Below are 6,990 nucleotides of genomic sequence, written 5' to 3'. Positions count from 1 at the left end.
ATTGAATTATTGAATATGTGCAGCGCTTTGCCGGTTAGTGTATCGTATACATGGATTGGATAGCTTATCGCTGATGGACTTATAAACACACACTCTCTGAAATTGTGCGGAGACAAATGTAGGTCAAGCTCCATGACCCGTGCCGCTCCATGACACCGCGGGACATCAATGGGTCTTGTGTAACGTGGACAGCCGCACCTCAGGCGTATCAGGAGGGGGCGCTACGGTTTCTCGGTCAACGGAGGCGAGGAGGCTTCTGGCTGGTATCGGGCAGCCTCACGTCGGCTGGCTTGCCTGGTGGTGGCGAAGGGGAACCCATTTCGGAGCAGTTGTAACCTATTTTGGAGAGAACGGAGGCCTAGCGAATTTCGTTTGAACAGCCCTGGGCCAAGAGAATATTCTCCATGCCTATGGTGGGGGTGAATATCTCGATTGGCCGATCATGGTCCACTTCCCCAGCAAGAAAACCTGGGTTCGACTCCCAACTCGGACATCTCTTTGTATGGAGAGGCGTCCTGCATGGGATTTCTCCCAAGTTTTTTTGTTTTCATCCCATGGCAACAAAAAAAAACTTGACATTGTATTCTTTGAGTCTTTAAGTAAAGCCACATAGATAGAAAAATAATAAAAACATCACGACGTTTCGATCATAACACAAGCAATCGTCATCAGGTGAATTGTTTTTATAATGTATTTCACCTGATGACGATTGCTTGTGTTGCGATCGAAACGTCGTGATATGTTTTATTATTTTTCTATCTACGTGGCTTTACCGAAAGACCCAAAGAATATGAATTCCTGCAGTCACGAAAGCTTTAAATTGTCGGAACTTCCCAATGCTGAATATAACCTGGAATTTACTCTATTGGGATTCCACACACGGCATTAGCAACATCACCCACTACACGCCACATTGTAGGACTCCCCCATCCTCCCCCGTGAACAATTGACAGGACCCTCCTAAACAGAGAGAATAGACACCGAGTGAGGCTTGCCTAGGGTAAACAATCTTAATATCAATACAAATGGTGAGCAAACTCCACAGCACCGGCCGGCGGCAGGAGGAGCAAGTGCGTGTCCCTGAACCCGTAGAACTCGATGCTGATCACGAGATGAGACTGCTGCTGCTGCCGCAGATGACGATTCCACCATCAACAGAGGTGAGAAGCCAGGGGTGAACAAACACGCCGTGTTTGCTTTGGCTACATCAGCGGGCGCGCGTGAGAGCGAGAGAGCGAGAGCGAGAGAGAGGCTGCCCAAAGCGAAACACGAACTCGAAGCGACACTTTGCCTCCGGCTCGCCCGCTCGCCAACTCGGTCTGGATTTGCCGGTTCGATTTCCCGGCGCGGCATGTTTCTGAAATATACTCCTTGCCCCCTGCCGCGGCTATGGGGCCGTCCATAAATGACGTCACGCACCTGGGGGGGGGGGAGTCAGACATTTGTGACGATGTGGACGATGGGGGGGAGGGGTGATAAATGTGACGTCACATCAAAATGCGCAACTTTAAATAAATATAGACAACACGTTCTACTTAATTAAATAGACTTTAAAAAAATGTTTCTTCCTACAACATCAGAGTGCAGCGCCACATTAAATACGCACTACAATGACAATAGTTTAAAGCGATTTGAAGCATGTTTCATGTTTAAAATAGAAATATGGTTTTGGTGGCGGAGGGGGGGCAGAGCTTTGTGACGTCATATGAGGGGGGGGTCTGACTTTTTGTGACGCCGTGTGACGAGGGGGGGGGGGTTCAAAAAGCGTCCAAAATCGCGTGACGTCATTTATGGACAGCCCTTTATGCACCCAGCAGCAGAAGTCCGTCCAATACACCGCAGTCGATGGGCAGGTGGGGTCAAGGTGCGCGTACGCCCACCACTTCCAAGAGGTCCGCTCGGCGTGGAAGAGTAGGCCAAATATCAACGAGGGCTCCCTCCTGAGCTCCGCTTTTGCCAGCCGTGGCGTGGGCAAGCGGGCGACGGGAGATGGAAGCCACGAGCTGTCCGACGCTTCCGTTCCGGTGTATCGCTCTCGGAAGCCAACTCGGTGCGATGGGTTCCCCGGGTAGTTCTTGTCACTTCCACTCCGAGCCTCTCCGCCCGTGTTCTCGCCCCGTAGCGGGCACACGACGGCCTCCTCTTGCCAATGACGCCACGGCCATCTCAAACGTGCGCTGTGCGGCACCAGCAAGCAAGTGGTGCGTGCTCGGGCTGAGCGATTAATCGATTTGAAATCGATTAATCGCTATGTGAAAAATGCGATTAGCAGATCGCAAAGGCTGAGATTTTTTTTTTCGATTTGAAAAGTCCTATTACTTTACTCTTTGGTTCTATTCGGTAAAGTCACGTAGGTAAAAAAATAAAACAACAAAAATCACGACGTTTCGGCCACAACACAAGCGGCCTTCATCAGGTGAAGGGACCAGACTGTCTCGAGGACAGCGCTGGAGTGAACACAGCCAAGCTCAGACCGCGACCTTTAAGCTGTGTGAGAGAAATTAAGGTGCCTTGACAAAGGAATTAGCATAAAAATTTGCATTTTAATAGGCGGACTTAACATGATGAAAGGTAGGGAGGGGGTCGACCTGTGCAGGCTGGCGAGGGGGCACGGTAGCGTCCACATGCTGGTGGTGTGAAAAGGGGATTTTAAGCTGCGAAAGTTTGGGGTTTCACTCCAGCACTGTCCTCGAGACAGTCTGGTCCCTTCACTTGATGAAGGCCGCTTGTGTTGTGGCCGAAACGTGATTTTTGTTGTTTTATTTTTTACCTACGTGACTTTACCGAATAGAACCAAAGAGTATGGATCCTTGCAGTCACGAAAGCTTCAAATCTAGAATCCTATTACTTTCTTATTGGAATTGTTTTATTTTTTATTCTTATAAATTTAACACGTAGGCTTTCGCGACCAATATTATTCATAATAAAGGTTTTTGGGTTAGATCGCGTTATTTACAAATGTGTCGCAACCCTCCACCACCCGACACGGCCAATCAGCAAAAAAAAGTGTCACGTTGTCAGAAGACAAATAGTTCACTACTTTATCCCCACCGGTGTGTTGAAGAGTGAATCCACAACATTTACAATTTTTGAGTACGACGTTTCGCTGGTAATTACATCCAGCATCATCGGGCAATTTGCCAGCATCGTGAGGCCCCCTCCACTTGCTCCCGGTCTTAAATAGAGCAGCGGCATGGTGACGTCATCGTCATTTAACCCATTCAGGTGCAGTGATTTGAGGCGGAGAGATTAGTAATCAGTTAATTGTTATGATTAGTAATGAGTTGTAGATTAGTAATTAGTTGTAATGTGTGTTATTTAATAACTAAACCCAATTACTATAACCACTCAGGTGCAGAAATTAGAGGTGAGGGGGGTATTGTAATTATATAATAGATTAGTAATCAGTTAATTATTATTCAATAACTTAATCCAATTATTATACCCAAGCAGGTGCAGAAATCAGAAGGGCGCAGAGGGGGGGAGATGGTTATTGTAATTATATACTACGTTAGTAATCAGTTAATTAGTATGTTTCCCCTATAAGGAATTGTAATATGCATTATTTATTTATATTATTATCACTTTTTTATTTAACTTAACAATTGTACGTTTGATTGTTCTATTTCAAATAAAACATTTTAATAAATACATGTTGGAAGCAATTCATATCTTTTAAGTTCTCATCCTTGCATTATAATATATAGAACAGTTCATATTTTGATGGTATCACGTGGTAACGCTCCATCACGTGGTTTAAATCTATTACACAGTGAATATTGAACTAAAGTTCGACTTTGAAAAAATGTAATCGCAAATCAAATCGCAATGTCAATGAGATATTTTCATATTCTTTGGGTCTTTCGGTAAAGTCACGTAGATACGTTCAAAGAACATAACAAAAAAAATACAAAAAACTACGACGTTTCGATCGCAACACAAGCGTTCGTCATCAGCCACAGTGGTGCATTGTCGTAGTAGAGTGGTGTTGCTGCTGCTGCTGCACTGGCAGTGATGCACAAACAACATAACACGAAGCGATGAATGGCCGTTGCTCGAAACGTCGCCCCACGTATCTATACATATATAAAATATATAAAAGGCAAAGTTGTGATTATGTGTGTCTGTTCAAGATGTTTACCGTACTTCCCGACATGCAACAAACTTGAAATTTGCCATTTGGGGTACTTTCCAGACTGTACACCATGCAAAAAATAATAAAAATACACTTTTTTTTAGGGGGGGGGGGGGAGCTCAAAAATGCACATTTAGTGCAAGGCAAGTGAGCTGTGACGTCAAATCTGTCATGTGACCCGCGCATGTGGAAGCGTAACGCATTGTAGTGTAGCGGTTAGCGCTACGCCGCGCTACGAAGCCGGCGACCCGAGTTTGATTCCCGCTCAGGGCCACCACCGGTGACGATTATTTCAACCGCTCCTGGGCCTCCCCAAGGTCGACTCAGCCTCAAACGAGTAATTGCTGTGGTGTGTGAACATCGCCACTGGGGAGACAAAGGCGGCCGCGCGTGGTGGATCCAAGTCCCGGGCGAAGCCGGGTAGTACAGCTAGTTTATAATAAAATAAAAAAAATTGTGCGTGGGTTTGTGTGTTCGCACGCTTGGCTCTCCAACGGTGGGGTTTACGTAAAATAAAAATAGCCAGGTACCACGCCGCAAGCCCCGCCGTGAGCAAGCGCTCTTCCTTTTTCACATCTGTCAACTTTAAATTAGTTTAATTAGCGATTTAGTGCGATTTTTGTGCGCTATCTATTTATGTATTTATGCTGCGTGCATGACCATACCAACTCACACACCTTCGGTGAGAGTGAGGGGGTCATTTTCTTTCGCGTTAAAAATCCTATAAAAAATACACTAAACGCTGAAGTAAATTCTTCACTGTGTCATGCCCCCCCCACCCCCCACCCCGATGCGTGCAGTTACTACTACTGTACAATCGGTAGATGCTACCACTATCGGCCCTAGATATTACTCCAGAGCGGCTGGGGAGATCGTGGCTGGGGGGGTGGGGGGGTTCAGGGGTAGCAGCCCAGCCTGCCAAGGTGCCACCTCGGCCGGCTGGACAATCTAGGCGAGGCCGGAGGCTCTGCACGGGACTAGGCCTCACCACGCCACTCTGTCAGGTGAGTACTTTGTACTATAGAGTCCATAAATACTGCTATAGAATCAGCACGTACTATTGGAGTGATAGCAGGTACCACCACAGTCGGTATGCACTGCTGTAATCATAGCAGGTACCACCACAGTATGCACTGCTGTAATCATAGCAGGTACCACCACAGTCGGTATGCACTGCTGTAATCATAGCAGGTACCACCACAGTCAGTATGCACTGCTGTAATCATAGCAGGTAACACCACAGTCGGCATGCACTGCTGTAATCATAGCAGGTACCACCACAGTCGGCATGCACTGCTGTAATCATAGCAGGTACCACCACAGTCGGCATGCACTGCTGTAATCATAGCAGGTACCACCACAGTCGGTATGCACTGCTGTAATCATAGCAGGTACCACCACAATCGGTATGCACTGCTGTAATCATAGCAGCATAGCAGGTACCACCACAGTATGCACTGCTGTTAGATTTTTAAGAGTAGTTTTGAAATATTTTTTTGACCCGGGCAACGCCGGTTTTGTCCCGCTAATATTGTATAAATTGGATACAGCGCAGAGTTTGTGGCATTCGCAGAGCTGTCGAACCATCACGGTTTAGCTCGGAGTCTTGTACAGGGGAAGTTCATTCGCCAGGTTTCAATGCAGGAAACAACAACAAATGTGTTATCTATTTGTTTGTGTTCCTCCCTTGCGATGGGACTTTGTAGGATGAACGTTGAGATGTATAAGGGGCACGGGGTGACCAGTAATGTCTGAATTGTTCTGTAATAAGAAGGCAATGATAAGGGGTTGACAGGTTTGGGTGGTCTTTTCACCCCCTCACAGTAGGCCTCGGCAAGGTAAGGTAAAAACGAGCCTACCTTTACTCTACCCTTTACCTTACCACAATACAATCACTCTACCCTTACCTTTTACACTTCAGCAGGTAAGGTAGGTAAAAGGTTAAAAGCAACGAGCCTACCTTTACCCTACCTTTTACCCTTACCCCATACAAATTACCCGATCACAGGGTAATTACTGGGGTACTACACATGAACAAGGTTTATAACAGGTAAATGCTAGGTAGAGCGCTTTATTCATATAGAATACTCTCGATTATTCCAATTTTACACGCTTTCTTTAAACTCGCTCTGTTGTAGTATCTTCCAATCTTGTAACTCAATGTTAACCCACTTCCCAATGTGGTTTCGACTGCGAACTTGGTATACTTATGTCATACTGATGACAATACTATATTCTATCATTAAAAATAAAATATTTGTAAACATTTTTTTTTAATACTTTATGTTTTGGCTTGGGTCTAATTGTCCACGGTAAACTGACGTTGGCTGTAATTACGTTGTGGCGAGCTTCGGGGCCACCTCCTGGAGTCGTGGAGTTCTGCCATGACTTGTACATTTCTTAAAAGCGTGTTTTTAAAATAAGTTTTGTTAAAAAAAAATATAACTTATTAAATGGGGGGCCACGGACTGCGCCACGGAGCTTTTAGCGGTAAACAAGGCACCGTATAATTCTTGCCGAGCTACCCTTTACCTTACCCTTTACCTTACCCCTCGGCATGTCGACTCCTTTACCTTTTTACCCGGTAAAAAAAGGTAAATTACTTTACCTTAAATTTTGATTTAAAGCTTTCGTGACTGCAGTAATTCATACTCTTAGTTCTGTCGGTAAAGTCACGTTGAAGGGAAACAACAAAATAATAAAATATATATAAAACAATTATTACTTTACCTTGTCGAGGCCTACCTCACAGCCCCTCCTCCCTTATAGCCACGCCCCCCTCAAATCCCCGCCCCCCCCTCAAATCCCCGCCCCCCTCAAATCCCCGCCCCCCTCACCACTCGAGCCCCTCCCCC

This window comes from Petromyzon marinus, chromosome 48 (genome assembly GCF_048934315.1).
Source record: "Petromyzon marinus isolate PM22_M1 ecotype Great Lakes invasive population chromosome 48, UKy_Petmar_22M1.pri1.0, whole genome shotgun sequence".
Taxonomy (NCBI): Eukaryota; Metazoa; Chordata; class Hyperoartia; order Petromyzontiformes; family Petromyzontidae; genus Petromyzon; species Petromyzon marinus.
The sequence above is the reverse complement of the archived record's forward strand: the minus strand, read 5'-3'. Positions refer to the sequence as shown.